This window comes from Eulemur rufifrons, chromosome 30, assembly GCF_041146395.1.
Source record: "Eulemur rufifrons isolate Redbay chromosome 30, OSU_ERuf_1, whole genome shotgun sequence".
Classification (NCBI taxonomy): Eukaryota; Metazoa; Chordata; class Mammalia; order Primates; family Lemuridae; genus Eulemur; species Eulemur rufifrons.
Genome location: NC_091012.1, coordinates 125,402,547 through 125,427,672, shown reverse-complemented (window position 1 = coordinate 125,427,672; position 25,126 = coordinate 125,402,547).

Genomic DNA, 25,126 nt, shown 5'->3' with positions numbered 1-25,126 from the left:
TTAAAAAAGACAATATAATTTGTAACTTATTTTGATATAAGACATGCACACAGACGTTGACTAGAACCATATGACCAAGTTGCATGATTTTGTCATCATTCACACAAGAAGAAACAAGCCAGCACTGAGTACCATAGTGTGAAATAGATGGACTTGGAGGTTCAGGGGTCTGGAGACATATAAAGAAATCAATAAGGGGAAAAAACAGCAGTAGTCATAGAAACATCAACAAAGTTGATCAACTGAATAAAGAAATCAATGTTTGAATAGCAGAGAACAAGGTAGCCTGAGGTACTTGGTGCAGTCAGGCCCAGCTTGCATTGAAGAATGCCAGATAAGAATTAACCAGGCCCGGGAGACCAAACAGACTCACTTGCACAGAGCAAGCAAACCTCAAAGTCTTAACAGCAAGAAATAGGAAGAAATCAGCACAGGCAAACAAAGAATGCAAGGGTAAGCACATGGCCACAGATGGAGAGCTAGGCAAGTAGGGAGATGTCCAAGTGTAGGAAGTGAACTTACCTGCTGATCTTCAGCCTCCCGAAGGAACTGAGCAAGGGAAACAAAAATATTCTAGTCCCATAGGAAATACCTCATGCAGCAAGAAATCCAGGAAGGGGTAAAGTATGGGAGCAAGAACACTGAACAAAGGCCCATAACTATGACCCATATTGAATCAGTAGTAAAGTTATGTGTTACTGAACCAACTAAAGACCTTATATACCTTCCCAACACAGACTGGCCCCAGAGCAGAATCAACAGGTATGAGTTAAGTGGCTATAGCTGTGAAAATTGGCAAACAATGCTAGGCTATGGTCCCAGAACAGCACTATCAGCATCACCTGGGAACCTATTAAGAAGTGTAAATTGATTTTGTAACCTGTGGCTTTGCTGAATTTATTTATCAATTCCAGGAGTGTCTTGGTCGAGTCTTTGGGGTTTTCTAGATATAAGATCATATTGTCAGCAAAAAAGCAATAGTTTGACCTCCTCTTTCCAGATTTGGATACACTTTATTTCTTTCTCTTCCCTGATTGCTCTGTCTAGGACTTCCAGCACTATGTTGAATAGAAGTGGTGATAGTGGGTGCCCTTGTCTTTTTCCAGTTCTTAGTGGGAATGCTTTCAACTTTATGCCATTAAGTATGATGTTGGCTACGGGTTTGTCATATGTGGCTTTTGTAATTTTGAGATATGTTCCTTTTATGCCTAGTTTGTTGAGGTTTTTTACCATGAAAGAGTGCTGAATTTTGTTGAATGCTTTTTCTGAATCTATTGAGTCTTTGTTTTTGTTTCTATTTATGTGATGAGTCACATTTATTGATTTCCATATGTTGAACAATCCTTGCATCCCTCTGATGAAGCCCACTTGGTCATGGTGGATTATTGTTTTGTTTTGTTTTGTTTTTTTTTGATGCACTGTTGAATTTAGTTTGCTACTATTTTACTGAGGATTTTTGCATCTATATGGAAATAATCAACAGAGCAAATAGACAACCTACAGAATGGAAGACAATATTCACAAGCTATACATCTGATAAATGTCTAATAACCAGAATCTACAAAGAAGTCAAGCAAATCAAGAAAAAAACTAACAACCCCATTAAAAAGTAGGCAAAACACATGAACAGAAGTTTTCAAAAGAAGATAGACTAATAGCCAATAAACATATGAAAAAATGTTCAATGTCACTAATCATCAGGTAAATGCAAATTAAAACCACAATGAGATATCACCTTATCCTAGTTAGAATGGCTTTTATTAAAAAGTCCAAAAACAATAGATGCTGGAATGGATGCAGAAAGAAAGGAACACTTATACACTGTTGATACAACCTCTCTGGAAAACAGTATGGAGGTTCCTCAAAGAACTAAAAGTAGACCTACGATTTGATCCAGCAATCCCACTACTGGGTATTTACCCAAAGGAAAAGAAGTAATTTTATCAAAAATACACCTGTTCTCAAATATTTATTGCAGCACAATTCACAATTGCAAAGATGTGGGATCAACCCAAGTGCCCATCAATTCATGAGTGGATAAACAAAATGTGGTATATGTATACTATGGAATACTACTCAGCCATGAAGAAGGATGAATGAAGGCCTTTTGTGACAATTTGGATGGAACTGGAGACCATTCTCGAAAGTGAAGTATCACAAGAATGGAAAAACAAACACCACATGTACTCACTATTAAACTGGAAGTAACTGATGAGCACTCATGTTAAGTAAGTAAAACTTCATGGAAATCAACTGGGGGAGTGGGGAAGAGGGTGAAAACCTACTTAACAGGTACAATGAACACTATATGGGTGATGGGCACACTTATAACCCTGACTCAAGCATAACAAAAGCAATCCATGTAACCAAAAACATTTGTATCCCCATGATATTTTGAAATAATAAAAAAAAAGAAAAAAAGAAATGAGTTAAAAGTTTTATGCCATTGAGAAATCTAGAAAATTAAAAAAAAATGTAAATTCTCAACCTCATCTTAAACCTATGGATTCAGAAACTCTAGAGTTGGAGCCTAGCAAGGTGTGTTTTTAAAGCCCTCCAGGGGATTCTGATGCACCATGCTCAAGTTTGGGAAGTACTGAAGTAGAGTCTATTGAAAGTATAAATGGAGACAAGGCAAGATGTGGCAAAGGAAAGTCATTATTAGTAGCCTTAATAATGATGCTTTCAAGGAGCTGTTGAAGACTGAAACTAGTTTACAGGGGAAGAAAACTGAAGTAAAGAGAATGGGAAAAATAATTAATAAAACATGCTCAGGAGTTAACAGAGTTGAGCAATGATATTCAAAGGTAGAGTTTTATCAATGTTGAAGAATCATCCAACCATGTGTAGGGTATTCATACTTTGATTCTGATAATGAAAGAAATGAGTGTCAAGAGATGTCAACTCATATGATGTATTTGAATATCTTATGCTGTATTTTTAAGAAAGTCATCTAAAAGAAGTGCTATTTGGTGTTAATGTTTGTGACGATCTCCTCTCAGAGGGGAAAAAACAAACACAGTGATCTAATGTGATCCATTTGATAGAAATATTGAGAAAGAATTTTGTTTTAAATGTTTGTTTAAACACAGGTGTAGGACAAAAAACATATACGTAGGTTTTTAAAATAATTATACTTATTGATTCAGTAAATATGTGTTGAACATCTATTAAGACACTATGTATGCAAGACCAAATGAAACATAATCTTCTTCAAAATATTTACAATGTAGTGGTAGGAGAAGACAATAGATGAACAGTTGGCACAGCTGTACTCGAGGTTTGCCCAGGAAGATACAGGAGCACAGAGGTTCTCCAGAAGGCATCACAGAACTCTTCTCAAAACAGAGGAATGCTCAGTTGAATTCTGAAGAACAATAGTCAAAAAGAACATGCTAGCAGAGGGAATGATGTGCAGGGAAGGCATGGAGGCAGGAAATACCTTCTGGGAAGTGCTGGAGGATTGGTATGGCTGTGGGTGGGGGGAAGGCAGGGAGAGGACATGAAGCTAGAGATCTAGTAGGCAGTGACTAGCTCATGGTGGTCTTGGGTGCCATTCTGGTAACACTGGTGTGCCAGGAGGACCAGGAACAGATATGCCCTTCAGGAAAACCACTCAGTCTCAGTCATATGGTGATTGGATCAAAGAGAAGGCCAGAAAGGAGATGGGCAAGATCAGTAAGAAAAAGATGGCCACAATTGAGGTGATGGACTAGGGTATCAAGAGCTCAGGAATGCAGAAATTAGGCAATTATAAAGGATGGCAAGGCCCATGATGTGACAGAACTGAGACATACTGATGCACCCGGATCAATTATGAGATGGGCCTCAGCAATTTGTTACCAATATTAGCAATAAGTTGGTGATCAATTTTGTTATTTTTATGAACTAGAGACTATTTAAGGCCATCCTTGTAATAATGTCAGTCTTACGTTTCAATCTGCTTTCTAGAGTGGGAGAAGAAGGGCTCGCTGAGGCCACAGTAATTGCTGCACATCTCTGAGCAAGGCATTTAAGCATACAGCAGTGACAGGATGGGAATGTGTCCCCTCCCTCCTGGAGCTCTCCAGATGCTGGTGAGGAGGGTAGGTTATATACCTCACGGGCCAGGAATGGAGTTCATATCACCTGCAGGCCATCCTACCTGTGCTTCAGTACATCGCAAAGGGGAAGGAAAGACAGGGCATGATCCTCTTCTCCTCCCCCTAATCTCAAGCGGGAGAGCTCTGGCAGGCATTGAGGAAGGTCATCTTGATGCCCCCATAGGCCATTGCTGTGGCAGTAGAGCCTTCCATGAGAGGAACCACATAGGTAACCTTTCTCTCTCTCCTGCTGCTAGATCTCTTCCCCCTGGTGGGATTAGTATGGAGAGATGGAAATTGTGGGTGCCTTCTGCTTTGGAGGAGAGTACCCACTCTAACCACGACAGGTCAAGCAGGGCCAGAGAGGGGTTCTCAGAAAAGGATATCACCTTAGGGCTGGTCCTGCCCTGAGTCTCAGGGAGGAGAAGCAGTAGGAGGAGGATATAAAGAGAGTTTTTGAGGAGGTTTCTGCAAAGTCTAGATCATTTCATCAGTTAGGAAAGAAGATGGGCATTTGCTCAACACAGAGCCTGAGCCATAAAAGCAGAATGGGCATACGGCTCAGGTTCCCTTGGCCATACCTCAGTCCCTCAAGCACAGGCTACAGACACTCTGATTCTGCTCCCCGAGATATGACTAGCACCAAGTAGGGTCTAGGGGATAGTTTAATATTGATGAACAGAGAGTTTAATATGTTCTAAGGCCCTGGAGAGATTTACAATAGAATGTTAATAGCAGTTTTCCCTGAGCAGGATTTCAGGTGATTTTTTAAATTTTTCTTCTCTTTGATTATCAGAAACTTCTATAATGAATATGATTTCCATTGGTAATAATAGGAATTAAAATTATGTAAAACATTATTCCCATGTTGGACAAACAATCCAATGTAGAAAGTTTGATATAATCCCACATACACAGGAGTTATATACATATATATGAGTACATAAGAAAAAGGCAGATATAAAGTGATGGACTTATAATAGGAAGGAAATATTTTAGAATAATTAGTCATAATTGAAAACACTGTCTATTCTATGGCTCAAAGATATGTAAAATCTCCCCAAATGCTACTAAAATGACTACTATCCACAGCTGAGAAACTATACTAGTATGTAAGTCCCCATATGTAAACCTAGTATGCCAGAGTCTTGTTTCAATACACTGAATTATATTATATATTGGCTTCCTTAGGTATATGAGCTATAGTAGACAATCACTACCTCAAAGATTAACAATGATGTGTTTAAAAATGGGAGACTGAAATAATTCATAATGACAAGAAAGAAAAAGAAATTAAGCCAAAAGAAAACACTGCAGTATCAGAGAAAAGAGCCAATGCTGCCAATTTAAAAATCAATGTGCATGGTTTCAGCTGATTTTTATCTTCCTTAGAGTTTTCAGCATTTTCTGATTTTTTCCATAATTAAAAAAATTTTAAACCTACATAGTGGGGAGAAAATATTTATAAACCACACATGCAACAAAGGTCTTATATCTAGCATATATTAGGAACTCTCAAAACTCAGCAATAAAAGGTATATATAAGGGTCCTAATTTTTCCACATCCTTGCCAACTCTTATTTTTCCTTTTTTTTATTATAGCCATCCTAGCAGATGTGAAGTAGTATCTCATTGTGCTTTGGATTTGCATTTCCCTAATGACTAATGATGTTGAACATATTTTCATGTGCCATTGGCCATTTGTATGTCTTCTTTAGAGAAGTATCTATTGAAATCCTTAGCCCATTTTTAAATTGGGTTGTTTGTTTTTTGGCTGTTGAGTTACAAGAGTTCTGTATATATTTTTGATATTAACACATTAACTGCCATGTGAGTTGTATTTAACTCACACTCACAGTTTTGAGCCCGAAGCCTCGTGAAGAATATGTAACTCAGGCAACTCTTTACCTTGGGAGCCACAAGAACTATTTTTCAAGTTGCATATAACTCATGCACAGAAAACAATAAAAAATAATAATTTTTCATTAAATTAGAAAGGATCATTTTGTTTTAAAGTATTTTATTCTATTTTTGTAATAAAACATAGTGGCCTCAAGGAAAAACAATTTTCTAGTGTGGCAGTCAACGTGTTAAACTCTTATCAGATATATAATTTGCAAATATTTTCTTTCATTCTGTGGGTTGTCTCTTCACTCTCTTAATAGTGTCTTGATGTACAAAAGTTTTAAATTTTAATCAACTCCAATTCATCCATTTTTTTTGTTTCCTGTGTTTTTGGTGTCATATTTAAGAAATCATTGCCTCATAAAGTTAAATACAGAATTACCATATGACCCCACAATTCCATTTCTAGGTATGTACCCGAAAGAATTGAAAACAGGGAATCAAACAGATACTTGTACACAAATGTTTGTAGCAGCATTATTTAAGATAGCTAAAAGGTGAAAACACCCGAGAGTCCATCAACAGATGAATAAACAACAGATATGTGTTATAGCTGTATAATAGAATATTATTTACCCATAAAAAGGAATGAAGTTCTGATACATGCTACAATATAGATGAACCTTGAAAACATTATGCTAAGTGAAATAAGCCAGGCACAAAAGAACAAATATTATATGATTCCACTTACATGAAATATCTAGAATAGGCAAATTTAAAGAACCAGAAAGAATATTAAAGATTAGCAGGGGTTAGTGGGAGTAGGGAATGGGGAATTGATGCTAAATGGATATAAAGGTTCTGTTTAGGGTAATGAAAAGATTTTGGAAGTAGATAGTGGTGATGGTTGCACAACATTGTGAATATTATTAAGGCCACAAATTATTGGTTAAAATGGCAAGTTTATGTTGTATATATGTCACCACAATAAAAAAAAACCTCAAAAGTTAAAAAAATCCAATTAGAAAAAGGGCAAAGGACATGAACATACGTTTCACCGACAAGGATGCCAAATAAGCACATGAAAAGATGTTCAACTTCATTAGCTGTTAGAAAAACCGCAAATTTTAGCCACGATAAGATATTACTACATCTCTATCAGAATGGCTAAAATAAAAAATAGTGAAAGAACAAATTTTGGCAGGGAGGTAGAACAACTGGATCTGTAGTATACTACTGGTAGAAATGTAAAATGGTATTGTCACTCTGGAAACCAGTTTGGCAGCTTCTTATAAAATTAAACATATGATTAACATGACCCCACAATCACATTCTCGGGACTTTATTCCACAAAAATGAAAAGTTGTGCTTTCTCAAAAAATTACATATCAATTTTCATAGCAGCTCTATTCCAAATAGCAAAAACTGGAAACAGCCCAAATGTCCTTCAGTAGGTGAATGGTTAAATAAACTCTGGTCCATCCATACAGTGAAATATTACTCAACAATTAAAAGATGCAAACTATCAACACATGCACTACCCTAGATGAATCTAAAGAGCATTATGCTTTTAAAAAGTAACTCTCAAAAGGTTACATACTGTATGATTTCATTTACACAATATTCTTGAAATGATAAAACTACAAAGATGGAGAGCAGATTAGTAGTTGCCAGGGCATGCAAATATTAAGGGGTAGCATAAGATAGTTACTTTATGGTGATGAAACTGTTCTATATCTTGACTGCGATGGTGGTTACATGAATCTACACATGGAATAAAATTGCATAGAAATACAAACACACACACATACACATACACACACACACACACACACACGAATGCGTGTCAAAATGGTCAAAATGGTGAAGGCTGAACAAGATCTATAGTCTAGTTAACAGTGTTGTACTAATGTCAATTTCTTGGTTTGATATCATACTACAGCCATATAAAATGTCACCATTGGAAGAAGCTGGAGGAAGGGTACATAAGACTTCATGTACTATTTTTGCAACTTTCTGAGAGTCTATAATTATTTCAAGATAAAATTTTTTTTAAAAAACACATCTAAATTGGTACATGAATACCATGGACACATTTTATCTTGCTTCTTTAGCAAATGGGAAATTTTTCATAAAAAAACTTAATGTACAGGATAAGGGTGACCACAGTACTAAATTTGGTATTGCAGCATCAGAAAGGCTCCTTTAAAAATTGGTATATGAGAATGAAGATGAAAATATAGGAACCTGATACAAAATGCACCCACTGTAGAAATGGCCAAACAAAAATAAAACTAAATAAACCATATTTTTAAAAAATGTATACAGTGCACCAAGTCTTCCCATTTCCCAAATTATCCATGCATAAAATCCTTATTTATAGTTGTGGTTTTATTTCTGTGTAGAGAAACAAAGTATATATGTCACTTTTCCTAGAAGAGGGTGGGTAGGGATGAATATACATTTTTCTTTAAAGAAGAGGAAACAAAGTTGTAAAGCGAACAAGTAATTAACGTGGGTAGTAGAGCAGGAGTGGAGGGCTTTGCAATGAAGCTGGGGACAGATAAGGAAAGCTGGGGAAGAGAGACCTGGGGTTCAAGTAACTTTTGTGATAGGAAAATAAAATAATGGAGGATATTCAAGTGACAAGAAAAGGAAAAGTTCATCAGAATACCTTGTGAGATGTGACAAAAAAAGAGCAGGCTGCATTGCCCAATCGGTCTCTGCAGCTGAAGCTGATGTATCTTGCAGACAGAAACACTAGGGAAGTGCAGACTATGTCCCTGGGGGCACTGGAGAGAAAACAAAGGAAACTGAACTCTGCCATCACATCTAAGGGATAAATGTGGAGGCAAAAGAGAAGACAAAGCCAAGAGATTCAGAAGCTTAAAAGTAGTTGGAGGAAAAAACAAAGGCAGTTTTGTTTTTGAAATATTGTTTCCTTCATTGTTACCTTCAGAAACTTTTGGCCTTCTGAAAATTGTCGAGAGTGGTTATAACAAAGATAAAACAAAACAAACAAAATAACATAACAGCAACACCAGCAGCTAGAAAGCTAGAGATCATTTAGTTTGGGTTTCTCCTAGTGTTTTGTAACTTGGTTATGTAGGTTATGAGAATCAGGACAAGGGCCAGGGTCTGCAGGTTTCATTCTGAAAGACTGAACAATTGAAAGATTTTTTTTTTTTGCAGTATCTAGTATGAATGCTGTAGAAATATGATTGACAAATTGCATGTGACAAAAAAATTAAGAAATTCAAGTTCCACATCAGAAGCGGTCCCCTACCGTGACTCTATGCACAGTCTGCCCATGGTTCTGACCTTGGCCCTTTTCCATGTCCTGGGAAAGGGAAGAGAGGTGCAATGGACCATGGTAGAAAGGCACATCTCTGAAAACATTGCTAGGCTCCTCTGTGAAGGCTCTGGGTGGGGCCCTGGAATCTGCTTTTTAAATAAGCCCCCCTGGAGAATTGATACAGATGGTCAGAAGCACAGTCCCACACTGCCTTTGGTTGACAACAAGTTCCACTCCAAAACTTTAATCCTCAGTTTCTAAACATTTTATGCTATAAGTATTGGTAGCACCTATGAGGCTAGTTGAATTTCATTTTAGTCCTTTATGAGGCCCCAGTTCTTCTGAAATTAATCTTGGCAGAACCCATTAGTCTTCAGCTTCAACATACTCTGGAAAGGAAACAACAGGTGCACAAGGAGAAATGAGATGTTCAAAAGATATCATGAAAAAAACAATAGCAGCAGCATTTATTTAGCACATACTAGATTTCAGGTTCTAAGTGCTTTCATGTGTTAACTAGAACAACCCTGTGGGGTAGTTACTGTTATTATCACCATCTCCATTGTTATACAGATGAAGAAGCAAGCACAGAAAGGTTAAGCAACTTCCCTGATGTCACACAGTAGTGAATGGAAAGTCTCAATTCAATGAAAATGGAAAAGGAACAAATGAAATAGGAAATGGGGATTCTCCCCCAAAGGAATGTTGTTTTCAGTCAACATTCATATTGTCTCTGTTTTGGTGCTGGTATTTTCTACTTAATCCCACATCTTGAATTCAAAACAGCACTTTTCAATAAAAATATTTTCTACTCAGGAAACAACTTCAAAGAAAATGAGCGCAATAAACCAAAGATATAGGCTGGGGCAAGGTAACCAACATGAAAAGAAATATAAAATTATATTTTCCCATTTTGAGTAATTCAGCTTCAGACGAGCCAAAGTCTCTTGAAATCAGACATCCTATAGCAGGTCACATTCCACATTCCAGAAAGAAAACATAGCAAGCAATTTAACTGCCACACATGTCACAGTGGAACAGTGTGGTGTTGATCCACAGCAGTGGTTCTCAAACTGAGGCGTGAGTCAGAGGCAGAACCGCCTGGAGAGCTGATGAACACAGAGGTCCAGTCTTGTTAAAGTGGGGCAGGGCCTGGGCCTTGGCATTTTATCAAGTTCCCTGGCTGATTTTTACACTCTCCAAAGTGTGAGAACCATTGTTCTACAGGGATCTGGCATCCTGAAGAGAGGAAACTGGTAACTAAGAGGAAAGAGTCTGGAACAGCAAGAACACTCTTAGCAGACACAAGCTTCATGTATCACAGCTACATCCCACTTCTTCCATGTGTCTGTCCATCACAGGTCTCATTAGCTCCACATGGGTGCAATTTACTTGTGCCCATCTCCAAACATAAGCTCCGACTTGCCAAGTGCTGTGTCTCCAGAATGGAACTCAATGTCTACACGTAATAATTACAAAATAAATATTTTTTGGATGAATGAATTGATGGAAATTTACTAGCATTAAAATTATAGAATAGGAGTGGTATTGAAATGTCTATAAATCTAACTTCAAAGGGCATACAGTTCAAGAATTGAAATGGTTTTTTAATGCATACAGCCAGAGGTTAGTTTCTTTCAGTATCAAGGAACTGGATGGATGACTAGTTAGTGATGCTGAATTCTGAACCCGCATTCTCTCTTTCAGTGGGGAACTTGAGTACATATTAACCTCCTAGGATCTCCTCAACTTGTCTCTAAAACATAGATTATTCTATTATTCACCAATCACATAAGGGTTATTTGAACCAGGCAATTAATGACCTGGTCATCTTAAAAATATCAAGTGCTTTTCAAATGTTTATTATATGGTCCTGGGACTAATAATGCTGCTACAGGGATTTCTTTCATTGAATTATATATTGTTTAAATGTAAAAGAATGACCTTTTAATCACTAAACAAATGACTTGCTATCAATTGAACAAGAGTAGTATTTTCACAACTTGAAATAATCCAGTCTAAATCACCAAATACGAAGAACGCATACAAAAATGAAACCACATTCCCTCGAACATGGTTTCTATTGAGCAACAGAACTGTTCCCAGCTTGTGCACCATACTGACATTATTGTCCACCAATAGTGAGGCTATGCAGGGGGTGTTAAGGGTGTGAGCTTAGAAACAATGAGATCTGAGCTTACTTGCAGCTTGGAAAGTCACTGAACTAAATGAAGTTTTGGTTTCTTCATCTCTAAAATGGGGAAAATAATCATGTCGTCCTTAATGGGTTGTCAGAAAAGATCATGCATGACAAGTGTTGATCTCAATGCCTTAACAAAGTGAGTGCTCAATAAATGTTGCCCTGTAGTTTCCATCATCTTTGCCATGGAAGTTGGTATCTAGGGCTTGAATAGACTAACCAGTTAGCTCCTTCCCCTCATATCACAACCCCACCTAGTCAGTTCCATCCTAATGGCTTAAATGGTTAGGGAAAGCATTCTGGAAATGAAAACACTTGAACTAGATCTTAAAAGATAAGCAAGATGACTAAATAGCCCCAGATTTCACAGTCATTCACAATTTAGTCAGCTGTGACCAAGAAAGATTGGAATCACGTGGAGCAGAACATGGCTACCTAGGTGAGTTTCCTTTGAGTGAGGACAGTGTCCTTCAAGGAATATTCTTTAACACTCACATGTCCAGAAGGCCCAGCTGAGCTACTCTGGCATTCTTACTAGTCATCAAGAATAGTTAGCTTTCCATACTTTCTTGGCACTTTTGTGTGTCTATGTGTGCAAGTGTGTGTAATGAACTCATAGAAAATTCTGGTAGCCAATCCCTTTATATTTTACACAGACTCAAAGACCTTCTTTGGATCAGAAGCAGCAGGAAACATTTCCATTTTCAATATGGGCCTGCCATCTGTCGGAAGGCTAGCTTCTAGAGCACCATGTTTTCTCCATTGCTATTTTCTACCACTCAGTTATATTTTCAACAGTCTCTCTCACAGCACCACATGCGATAATAATTGCTATCTACTGGGTGCCTATCACGAGCCAGGCACTTTACATGCAGTCCCTTGAGGTACGTATGATTATCCCATTTTACAGATGAAGAAATCAAAGACTCTGAGAGGTTAGGTAACTTGCCCAAGGTCACACAGCCAGTAAAACTGAGCTGGGTTTTGAACTGAGATCTGTTTGACACTATTTAACAAGGTCCTTTTCTCTCCCCAGTGCTTGCAATGGTGTCGAGAAGGGACATTTTGCTTTGAGGTAAGTTTAAAGCGTTTTTTCAGCCCAGCATGTTGTGCTCACGTCACTTCATTTCACCATAGCCACATAAGCAGAAATTGCTCAGGAACCTGCTGTCCCTGGGCTGGGCTTCCATCCAGCTCCCAGCTGTACTGGGGGGGAGCAGTGCTTCTATTAAATTAATGTGCTCCAACAGGAGTGCATCATTCCAGTCACCTGAGAATAGGAGAAGCCTTATCAAGAGCTTGCTATTCATTTTAAGCCACTTTAATCCCCTCTGGTTTGATGCAAATTCATTTCATTAATAATTAACAGTACTTGGCAATGCTTTCCCTCGGTCCCAGTTCTTGGTCTGCATTACACTTTGCTGAACCTGAGAGAAATCAGGGTCGAACCAAGGGAGAAAAGAAAATGAGAGAGCTAGGATCTGGCATTAACCCACCCACCCCAACCCCTACGGAAAAGGCAAGCTAACTATTGAAGCAACAGATATTGGCATTATCTGTGAGGCAGTGTGGATGATCCTTGTAGTTCATCTTCTTACATATTACATCTTTAATGAGCTCATCCAAGCTTTGATAGTGTGGCTTTAAACCTTGCTTTGGGGTAGATATTATAGATCAGTGGCTCTCAGCCTTGGCTAGGAGTCAGAATCACCTCTAGGACTTAAAAAATACACATAAAATCTACTAAAGCTGAACATTTATGTACCTTATGACCCAACAATTCCACTCTTAGGCTTATGCCCAACAGAAATACACACGTATGTGCAACAAATGATGCATCAGGATGTTCACAGCAGCACACAGTAGCCCCAAACTGGAAGCCACCCAAATGCCCATCAACAATAGAATGGAGGCCGGACACGGTGGCTCACGCCTGGAATCCTAGCACTCTGGGAGGCTGAGGCGGGGCAGGATCGTTTGAGTTCAGGAATTCGAGACCAGCCTGAGCAAGAGCAAGACCCTGTCTCTACTAAAAATAGAAATTAGCTAGACAACTAAAAATATATGGAAAAAATTAGCCGGGCATGGTGGTGAATGCCTGTAATCCCAGCTACTTGGGACGCTGAGGCAGAAGGATCGCTTGAGCCCAGGAGTTTGAAGTTGCTGTGAGCTAGGCTGACGCCACAGCACTCTAGCCCGGGCAACAGAGTGAGACTCTGTCTCAAAAAAAAAAAAAAACACAATAGAATGGAAATACATTTTAAACCAATGGAATATATAGCATGTGGCTGAATGGTATACAGCTACACACAAAAGCACGGAAGATTCTCACATACATAATATTTAGAGTAAAAGCCAGACACAAAGAAGTATATACTGTATGATTCTATCTAAATAAAGAACAAAACAGGCAAAACTAATCTACAATGCTAGATATTGGGATAGTGATTAACGTTGGGAGGATTAGTGATTGGAAGGAGCCTCTGGGCTGATGGTTATGTTGTGTTTCTTGATCTGGGTGTTGGTTCTGTGGATGTGTTCACTTGTGAAAATTCAGTCTGCATACTTGTGTATGCAACTTTCTGCATATATATTATCCTCCAATTAAATGTTTAAAATATATACACATAAACCTTTTACCTTCAGTCCAATAGCCTCTGCGGTACACACACACACACACACACACACACACATATACACACACACACACACTTCCCCTGGGGAGCCTAATTCAGCAGCCTTGGGGCCCTCCCCACCTTCTGTTAAGCTTCTCAAATTATTTGATGCTATCAGTGTCATCTTAATATTCCTAGTTTTCACTAGCCTTCCAGCATTTGCAGTAAACTTCAGAGGGAAAACAATCTTATTCTATTACCCGCTGCATGATACCAAAATGTAGGAACTGAAAAAAATCAAATCAATGTATTGAGAAGAAACATAAACAGAATACTGTAAACTCCTCATTTTCAACTTATAAAAAAGGTGGCAAGGAGGAACTTGAGCATTTTTGCTATACAGGCTTAATGGGTATGACATCACCTGTTCTTTTTTATGAAATAACTACAAAATAATAATAGCTCAGACATATTCAAGGCATTGCTACAGGTAATTTACATAAATTAACTCATTTAGTGCTTTTAACAATTATTTGAAGTTGATATTATTATCATCCCCATTTGGCAAATGAGGAAACTGAGGCACAAAGAGGTTATATAATTTGCACTCAGCCATACAGCCAGTAAACCCCAGAACCATGACTTGAATCCTAACAGTATGTCTTCAGAGTCTGTACTCTTAGCCACTATATTTCTGTATATTTTATGTTGCTTAGTATATTGTTCACATTTTAAATGGACTATATTTAATATATTTTGAGTAAGAGTTAAGCTAGTCCACTTGAGTATTGATGCCTCAGCTAAAAATTACATGTGACATGATTGAGATCAATAATACAAGTTTTATATCAATTCTTCAAGTGCTGGGAGAAATAGGCAGGTCAGACATTGTTTTTAAAGGCCCTAACCTGAAGGACATTTCTGTTAAGTGTTATTCATTCATTCACAAACACTGAGTGAGGAGGCGCTGTGCTAGTGCAGTATGCCCGATGGTGACTGAAGTCAAGGGCAAGGTCCAGTCCCCCAGAGACCTCCCCCTCCAGAAAGTAGACACCAGCCAAATAGCAGAGGAGTAAGTGGAAGCTACACATGTGATCACAAGCCATGAAAGCATATAAGAAGGGGAAACTTTCTAGTCAAGGAGGTCAGGGAAGGCCTCCCTGAAGAAGTGATAATGACATGAAACATGAAGGATGAATAGGAGGCAAAGGTAAAGGTGATGAGAGTATAGAAAGAGCTTCATATGCATATGTGAATAACCGCAAGTCAAAATGAACAAAAACTATAATAGACATACAAACATGCACAATGGAACCTCAGGATCTTTTTCCTTTTTCATTATATAAATCACCTGAAATTATGATACTTTAAGCATGAACCCAGAAACCCTTGTGTTAGATTTGTAGTTGGTCTCAAAAGCCTGGAACACAATAAGGCAAAAGCCTTACGGGACAGGAATTTGAAATAGTACTTTCAAGTCAGCATATGTTGAAGGATTCAAGACATCAAAGTGAAAAAGCAAATAATAGGTGTTTACTTTTTCTGGAGAAAACTGGCAACAAAGAAGAAACAAAAAAGGAAAGACACTAAGATGCTAAAATCACCAGTCATGGAAGGTATTCCTATAACACTGTAGGTCAGAACTTCCCCACTTCCCACCACCCACCATTGCTGAGGTTAGCTCTACCAGAAAGGTAAGGGCACCCAATTAGACCAAAAGACTTCACACAATATATAAAGGAATGTGGTTTAGTACAAATTCTGAGGCTACCTGACAGTCTCAGAATACATCCATGTGCAAAGAATGAATGGTCTTTGCAAAGCTAAGCCAGCTTCTCACCATCTCCTGGTATAACCACCATCCAAACTGTTCTCCACTCTCCAAGGTCAACCAGTGTGATCCTTTGAAAATGTAAATTTTCATGGGATGTACCCCCACCCAAGAACCCTTCAATGACACCTATTGTTTTTAAGGTAAAAATACAGCTCCTTAAAGTAGCCTGCGGATGTTGCCTGGTCTACCTTCTGCTGACCTCGCCAATCTTACCTTGCACCTCCCTCACTTTCCCTCTGTCTGTTTCCCCAGAAGCAGCCTTCTTTCACTCATAGTCACAGTGATCCATGTTCCCTTGGGGCCTTTGCCAACGCTGCTTCTTCTACCTAGAATGCTCTCTTCATCCCACTCTTCACAAGTTGATTCCTACCCAGCCTTTAGCTCATGGTCCCTATTCCAGACAAGCCATCCCTGGTTTCCCTGACTATGTCAATTCTCCCTATGACAAGCTCAGGTACCTTCCCACCATGGCACCTGCTGTAGGTGCAATTTTACATATATTGCCATAATTATTAGATTAATGTCTGCCAGTTCCTTCAACACAAGGGGTGGGATCTTGTCTGGTTTTGCTGACTTGTTTTCCTGACTTTGTGTCCACAGGCCCAGGCACACTTGTTGACTCCTATTAGGGGCTTCCCAATTATCCATGGTATAAATAAAGGCATTTCATGGAGCTCCTTGATTCCTATGAATGTTCCGTTAGCAAATTACTATATGCTTCCAGGTCACTCTCATGAGGACCATATATAAAGAAACAATTTAAAAAAAATAATATGAGGCATGAAGGAAGGCAACCAGAAGTTGAGGATGATTTGCTACTCTAGCCAAGTAACACATTTCTTTCTAATTACCTGGATACCCAGGAGTAAAGTACAGTACAAAGCCTTGCAGTACGAATGAGAAAGAAAGAAATATTTATCTGTTTAAGCCTAATGTTACTCAAATAATATTCTATCTATAACTGGATGTGGTAGTTCTTTCATTTAATCCCAACGTATTTGAGGAATGTTTCACCGTGACATGAGAAAACATTAAGTTCCTGCTATAAAGGACAATGAAAGGCAAAGAAGATAACAGTGGGATTCCAGAAGGCCCTTTGCTGCTAATAATTTACATTTTAGACTAGTGTTTGTTTTCCTCTTTTATAAAATTAAACATAATTATCTGCACTCCTTACCTGTCCTGTTGGGAGTTTGGAGGAATTAATGAGATGATGTTTGTGGAGTTCTGGGAACATGGAAATACTATTATTAGAACAGTTAAGTAAAATCTTGCTTCTGGTAACCCGTGGGGTGGCTTCCAGACAGGCAAGGCTGACATAAGAAAAAAAAAATAGCAAAGTGAAACATTAAGGACAAAATTGCTATTTGGTGATTTTTACAGTAATGAAAATCATCCTTTCTTTCTGAGCTTCTAACTACACTCTCTAATCCAGTAGCCACTAGCCACATACGGCTATTTGATTTGAATGGATGAAATAAATTTTAAGTTAAATTTTAATTTGTTAAAACTAAAATTTAACTAGCCTCACATGGCCAGTGGCTTCCACATTGGATAGTGCCGACATAGAACATTTCCATCACTGCAGAAAATTCCACGGGACAGCACTATGAATCTGGGAGGGTCTTTTCCCTTTGACTCTTTACATGTGAATCCTATTATTTGACAATTTTAAACTCTCACCCAGAGTAGGGATTTGGAACTTTATCAGCTAGAAGAGAGATTACTCATAGAGCTGAAGAGAAATTATTCTTAAAAGACAAATGGTTTCCTTTCAAACTTGTTTTGCCTTTTCTGTGCTGTCTCCGCCTGGTTAGCACCAAGGATATGTGCAGTGTAGAATGGGTTAAATGTTTCTCATTTTCCCCTGTTTCATATTTCTCAGTGGCCTATCTATATATAAGTGCTGAAGTCTGGGAAGAGAGTAAACTATCTGAGTGGCCATTTAAACAGATTCATAACTAAAACACTGCTATATCTGGTGTCCATAAGCTAAGAGATAGGTCACTGATATGTTCTCACAGGAGACAAATCCCCTCTTGTATGAAATGCTGCTGCATTTCATTTTTCTCTTTATACTATTTTAATCTTGTTGAATTAGGGGGTGGGGTGGGGAACAGAAATGAGCCCAGTGCATTCTAACTTTGTGTGGGTGTCTCCCTGGCTTGGTTACCAAAGAAACCATTATGTTCCATACTATTCAAATAATGGTTCTACTAGGCCCCTAAATACTTTCTTCTTTTCTAACCTGACTGCACTGCAGATTTAGAGCCACCATCTGTTGGCCAGCAAAAGAGAAGGATTTCTGGAAATGCCATGGCCCTTCTCACACTGTTTTAAGCCTCGGTCTCAAATTTCCAACCAAAGAAATCTGCTTCCAAGGCCAATATCTCTCCACCAGGCCCAGGATGCTGACTCCATGCAGCACTGCACTGGCAAACTGCATAAGTGAAAGGTGTTTGCAGACATCCTGTGAGGCTGCCAAGCCTCCTGCCACCCATGCTATGAGGTTCTCCTCTCACCGCAGTTGCAAGGGCCTTGCTGCTTCAGCCCTGACACATGGTGGGGGATCTGGCTGGGATGAATGTTTACCTGTCACCCTGGGCCCTGGAATCAGTCACATCACCCTCCCATGGATGCCCACCACTGATCACCAGAGCACAATGAATCCAGAGGTGGGACTACCTATTTGCATGGCTGCCACGTTGGGCTGTGCCCTCGAGAGCCTCCCAAAGCAGAACCCACGAGCCCAGGATGCTCATGCCCCTACGAGTGATATGCTGGAAAAGGATGTGGTTTTCATCCTCTATTGACATTTGCCCTTCCCCACTCAATCTTTACGTGTACAGAGGCACAATGTACTTGGCAAATTCCCTATGAATCTGAGGCAGCCAAGAACTAAGGAATGAGGTCTTCTTGTAAACCTCCAGGTCTCTGCAACAAAGGGTTCTGAGCTATTCTCCCAAGCAGCGTAGTCACTCCTTCTGAGGTTTTACATAGGAAGTTGAAGGGCTTCCAAATGTCTGGGCATCTAAGCATAAATTTGGCAAAATTCAGCAGTCTGTTTAACCACAACAGTGTTACTGACTGCAACTTAAGAACAAGGAATTATTTTTAAGGCCAGTAGTTGCATCCATTAAGACCAACATACACACCCCTTCCTTTTCTAAAACAGTATGTTAAGCCAGGGGTCTCCAAACTTTTTGGGTGAAGTACCCTATCCATATGCAACATTTTTGCATACCCCCAATATATATACCTTAATTTATAAAGAATATATATGTTCTATCATACTAATATATGATCATATTATAAAACATGCTCCTCAAAGTGAAATCTTAAAGGCATTAAAAATGAAAGTATAGTATTTTTTAATTATGTTTAATTTTGTTTCATTATTAAGGGCACAAAAGTCACTTTTGCTCTCACTTTAAAAATTTGACATTTTTAATGAGAGAAATATGATCAAACTTTGTCTTTTATTTATTTTTTAATTTAGTTTAGTTTAAAGGTTTAAAGGTCTTGTACTAAATTCAGTTTATTTTGAGACTTGGTTTTTAAAGCTGTGACAGCCTTCCGAGAGAGAGAGAGAGAGAGAGAGAGAGAGAGAGATATCCCACAAAGATTCATAGATCCAAATGGAAGAAGGTTATTTTGAAACTTGATAGCACCTGCTGTGAAAAATCTATTAATAATAACCATATAACTAAATATCTGTAATAATATGGGTAAAAAGCAAAAACAGATATCTATAAATAAGATATACAGAGGTGCAAGCCTATATCTCTATATAGCTAAATCTATATCTATATATTTATATAAGTAAATATTATTTTAGTATAAGTATTCCCATTGGAACATACTTATACTAAATATTGTTTATCTGAAATTCCAATTCAACTGGGTGTCATGTATTTTATCTGGTAACCCTAAACTAGTAAAGCTTAATTTTTTTCCTCTTGTTTTCCTTCTTTTTTTTTTCTAACCAAAAGTAAATATAAATGAGAGTTCTAATATTTTCTTCCTGCATGCTCAGCAATGGACATCTTTTCTAAGAAGCTGCCACCAGAGTCCCTGGCCAAACCAGTGTCCTCCTCAAAGAGCTAATATAGCCAAATGCTAATAAGAACCCCCTTCACTTAAATTCCTTAAACTGCCCCCTCCTCAACTCCCTCACTACACTGTAGTAACATTCTGGGTCAATGCTACCAATACTGACTAATACAGAACCTTCTTAATTTTTCTGGCCAATAAGTCTATTGAAAGAGACAGAAAATAACAGGCAAAGCAGAAAGGGGCTTGAGCCATGTGTGTGGGCACATGTGTCGACTCACCCACCCACATTCTGCCTCTGGTTTACAGGGGTGCCAGCAGGCAGACTCTACCCTTTCCCCTGTACCACTGGCATCCAAGAGCTGATCAACATGGAAAGAGATCACACTCTAGGAATGCAGTGATTGTGGCCCAAAGAGTTCAAGAGATAGCATGGTTGGAAGATGTCTCTTTGCACATGTACACTACAAAATTCTGAATGATAAATTTAACATGACCAGAAGAATGATTTATCATTCACATTTTCTGCATACTTTGGATAAGACTGTCCAGCATCAACGAAGCATGGTAAACAACCTCTGAGAGAATCACTGGAAGCCAGTATTCATGGCAGCACGATGGATGATGCAGTGTCATGAGTAATGAAGTAACCAGCATAAAATAAAATGTTCTCAGGAACTATAGTGTAAGAAGACCTATGCGATTTCAATATGTATAGTTCCAAAGAAACGTGGCATTGTGAGTACTACCACCATTGCCACCTCTTTCTCATGAGGGGGGGACAATGTGATATTATCCAGGAATGATGCATTTGTCAATAAAGAACACTAATAGATGGCACCTAGATCTGAACAAGAAGAGACAGTAGCTGGACATAACAAAGAGTCTTCCCGTGCATTGATTTGACAATAAACAAATATGTAAATACTGCATCTCTACCCACTATCCTAAATATTCATCAAGAAAATGCTATACTTCTCATTGGTTCATGAGTTTTGGTGATACATTTTTAACTGAATTGCTTACGTAGGTAGAGACCTCACACAAATATTTGCCAGGGGCCCCATACACCATAGGGGTGGCCCTAGTGCCAAGCACTACAAAAGTTCTCCTGTGTTGTTCCAATGTGCAATTTCACAATGGTGCATGGCCTCAGGACATTCTCATGTGCAAGGTCATTTTCATTGCAAAAGCTAACAATTATTGAGCGCCAAGTCTGTGCCTGGCACCATACTTAGTGCTATATATACATTATCTCATTTTATACTTGTATTAAACCATGAGAAATAATAAATTGCTTTGTTTTAAGCCACTAAGTCTCAGAATAGTTAAGCATCAATTTACTATTGAAAGAGGATAATATGATTTGTTTTGTTTTGTTTTGTTTTATCCATTTCCCCCAAACTGCTGTGAAGCAGGCATATCTCAGGCCTTTCCATCTCCCTTTTGCAACTGCAGAAATTGAGTCAAAGCAAAGGGGAGAGAGGTTGGCAAAAACAGGCCAGTGGCTTTCCCCTCAGGAGGTGTGAAGGCTGCAGAAACAGAACAAAAGGCCTTGACATCCCAGACTGGATCCAGGCCCTGGCATCCCAACCATTTTGCCTCACTAACAATTAGGGGCATTTCTGAAGTTATCATACTGCCCAGGATTGTGTAACCCTTTAAATACAGTATACCCAGACCAGGAAATAAAATTTTCCTTTTCCTGGAGTTGGAGACATCATGCCCCATCTGAGGTAATTTGTGATCTCTGTGATGCAAACCTTGTATTATCAAGCAAACCTTACTTTTTGTTGTTTACTTCATACCACACATATGCAAGGGAGTGACAGAGTAAGTCTTGGCACTGAAAATGCATCCAGGCCAGTTAAGGGGAAAGGTGGCATAAATGGCAACATCCTTGCAAGTTTTTCCATTCATTTCAGCCCAAGATCTCAGCAACACTTGCTGTTAGCTCCCTTCAGGTAGACAACGCCCAGCAGAGCCTTTCTCCCCTTCATCATTTGACCTCTACCAAGACCTCTACCATTTGACCTCTACAATCCAGGAAAGTCATCAATAGTGCCAGATGCAGGAAGATGGAGACCATTTCCTGACAAGTTCACATCACACAAAATATTCCTGCTTTTGACAAGAGACAGGGATATCAGGAACTTTGTCCTCTCTCCTCCTTGCCAATTAGTCCTTGACCTTTATTTCTAAGGTGTATTTTAATCCAGTAAGAGGTGGGACAAATAAAATGGAAGCCAACTTATGATAGTGTGTGTGAGCATGAGTGTGTGTGTGTGTGTGTGTGTGTGTGAGAGAGAGAGAGAGAGAGAGGAGAGGGAGAGAATGAATAGACTAAAAGAGAAGTTGAAGTGTCACTATCATGGTTAATCTTAATTAGTCTCCATGCTCATTTCTCTACAAACTGAGTAATTTGGTGGAATTGGAAGATCACAGGATACAAAACAGCGAAAAAAAACAAACAAAAATCCTCATAGAGTTTACTTTTGAATTGTGGGGAGAGGTGCAAGAAACAGGCAATAAATAACATACATAAAGCAGATGGTGTGTTAGATAATGATAAGGGACATGAGAAATATGAAGCAGGAAGAGAGGAAAAGGAGGACAGGTTGGGTGGTGGTGGTAGTGGTGCATTTTTAAATAGGGTGGTCAAAGAAGGCCTAAGTGGGATGTAGCACGCAGCATTTACCAAACTCATCTGACCAAGGAAACTGTCATAGAGCAGCTCACAGAAGTTAGGAAATGCTGTTTTAAAAAGTAGTTTCAGCTGGAGAGGAGAAGCGTCTCAATTAGGAATTGTAATGGCTGCTAGTAATAAAAATACATGTGGTTTAAACAAGACAGAAGCTTCTTTTTCATTTACATAAAAGAAGTAGACCAGGCAGTCCAAAGATGTAGGACACCTCCATGTTGTCATTAGGGACTTGGGCTCATTTTACATTTCTGCTCCACCCTCCTGAGTTCCTGACTTCCATCGTGGAGCTTGCTGCAGTCAAGATGCTTTATCTCCATCCATCACACCTGTGTTCCAAGCAGAGCTCTCCCCCTGACAGTCTGCTCATAGGTCCTGCCCAACATGTTTTACCTACACCTCATTGGCCACCTCTAGCTGGAAGAGAGGCTAGGAAGGTATTTTAGCCAGACAGTGACTTCTCATAAGACCAACCTTCCTTCCTTCCTTCCTTCCTCTCTTGCTGCCTTCCTCCCTCTCTCCCTCCTTCTTAAGAAAGAATGACAACTAGCAATCTGCCTCAGGAAAGAAGCAGGGTATGGTGGAAGGGGAGTGCCAGTGTACAAGAGGGCAGCTTTCTATTTTGATGCAGCAGATAGTGCAGCTGCCTACAGATCAGTCCCCACAGCTGCCCAGCCCATGTGTCCTATGGGAGCCTGGGGTTAAAACTTGAGAGGACAGAGCCTCCAGTAGCAAGATCACCGTGCTCCCATCATCTGGGGGCAATGTGCCAGCCAGCTCCTGTTTTGTCCATTCACGAAGCAGCAGCCAGAATGCCATTTTAATAGTGTAAACCCAGTCATGTCACTTCCCTACTTAAAACTCTGGCAGCATCTTATCACACTTAGAATAAAATCTAAACATTGTGAGATGGATGCTACCTATCTCTGACTGCATATTCACCACTCCTCCCTTTTGCTCATGCCCTCCAGCCACACTGGCCTTTTCATTATTTCAACACACCAGTCATTCCCTCCTTAAGGATTTTATCTGGAATGTTCTTTCCCATATAGCTGGATCCTTCTTATCATTCAGATCACCAGTAAAACATCCCAACTCCTCCGAAAGACCTTCCTGACTTACTCTAGCTAATGAAATCCCACCCCTACTAGACAGCCCCTAGCACATAATTCTATTTTCTTCATGCACTTATAACTAGTTCACTTTAACATGCTCATATCTTTGTTTCCTGATTCATTATCACCATTATTAAATTCTACAAAGGCAGAAACACGCTGCTTTTGTTCTCCCATATTTCCACACCACAGTGAATGGCACATGGTAGGCCTTGAGTGCCATTGAATGAATGATGTAGCTTGAAATGCCTTCACTCTCTTAGTCAGTCTTCTCTGAACACCCCTCAGTTTGATAGAAGCCCTCATAAACGGGCTCCAGGAAACACTATTCGATTCTTAGAAGTGTATCATTAGCAAAGAACACAATGGTGCTTTGGGGCATTACGTAATGGCCGCCGTCCTGGCTCAGTGGCTGATTTCGAAAATGTGTTTTTACATGTGGATTCATGGAACCATTTTGAGATTTTCAGGGGTGGAGGCCCCCAGGTCAGAAATTACTGTCCCATATAATGCTATGTGATAATGTATGATCATGAGTCAAGGCCCCTACAGCCCAGCAATGCTCAATCTCCCTAAAACCAATCTGAAATGCACAGGTATATATTGGGGATACCTCAAAGCCAAAATGTTTACCACATAATCATTCTTCTAATTTTAATGGTGACATTCTCTTTTAAGAAACAATCTAGAAAATTTCAGATTTTTTATTGCATGTGATTCCAATTTAGAGGGGATAACACAGAGACTACCATGCATCCACAAAATATCATTTTCTTTTCCTCCTGAACATATAGTTGAATTATAGTTTGGAGTGGCTGTGTCATCGAGTCTGGCCAATGAACTGTGGGAAGAAGTGATATATACCACATTATGGAAGAGGACTGGATCCTTGAATGACTGAGTGGAGTAGAATCACCTACACCTCATACCTGAGTTTGAATGTGACATGAATGATAAGTAAACTCTCATTGTATTAAGACACTGAGATTTTTGGAATTGTTTGTTGTGACACTTATCCTATTCTGACTCACACAAAGGAATAAAATAAAGACCCTGTGATAATAACAATGTTAAATTTTCAAAGAGAAGACAATTCAACTTCGTGCAATCTCAGCCATTTTGGGCTGTTACAAATTATGTAGTTTTAACATCAGTAGAAGACTAGCAAAAAGCTTGCGGCCTCTTAGATGACATAAACATACTGTATTTGCTTTTCAAGTGCTGAAAATGTTTCTAACTAAAACATGAAAGAAATATTTTAACAGGCTGACTTGGGGAAAATGCTCAACATGAAGAGACCAAAATGTTTTTCAAAAAGGGAAACAACTCAATATGCTCCCAAAACCCTGCCCAGGCTTTAATCAAGGGACATTCAAAGTGAAGTAA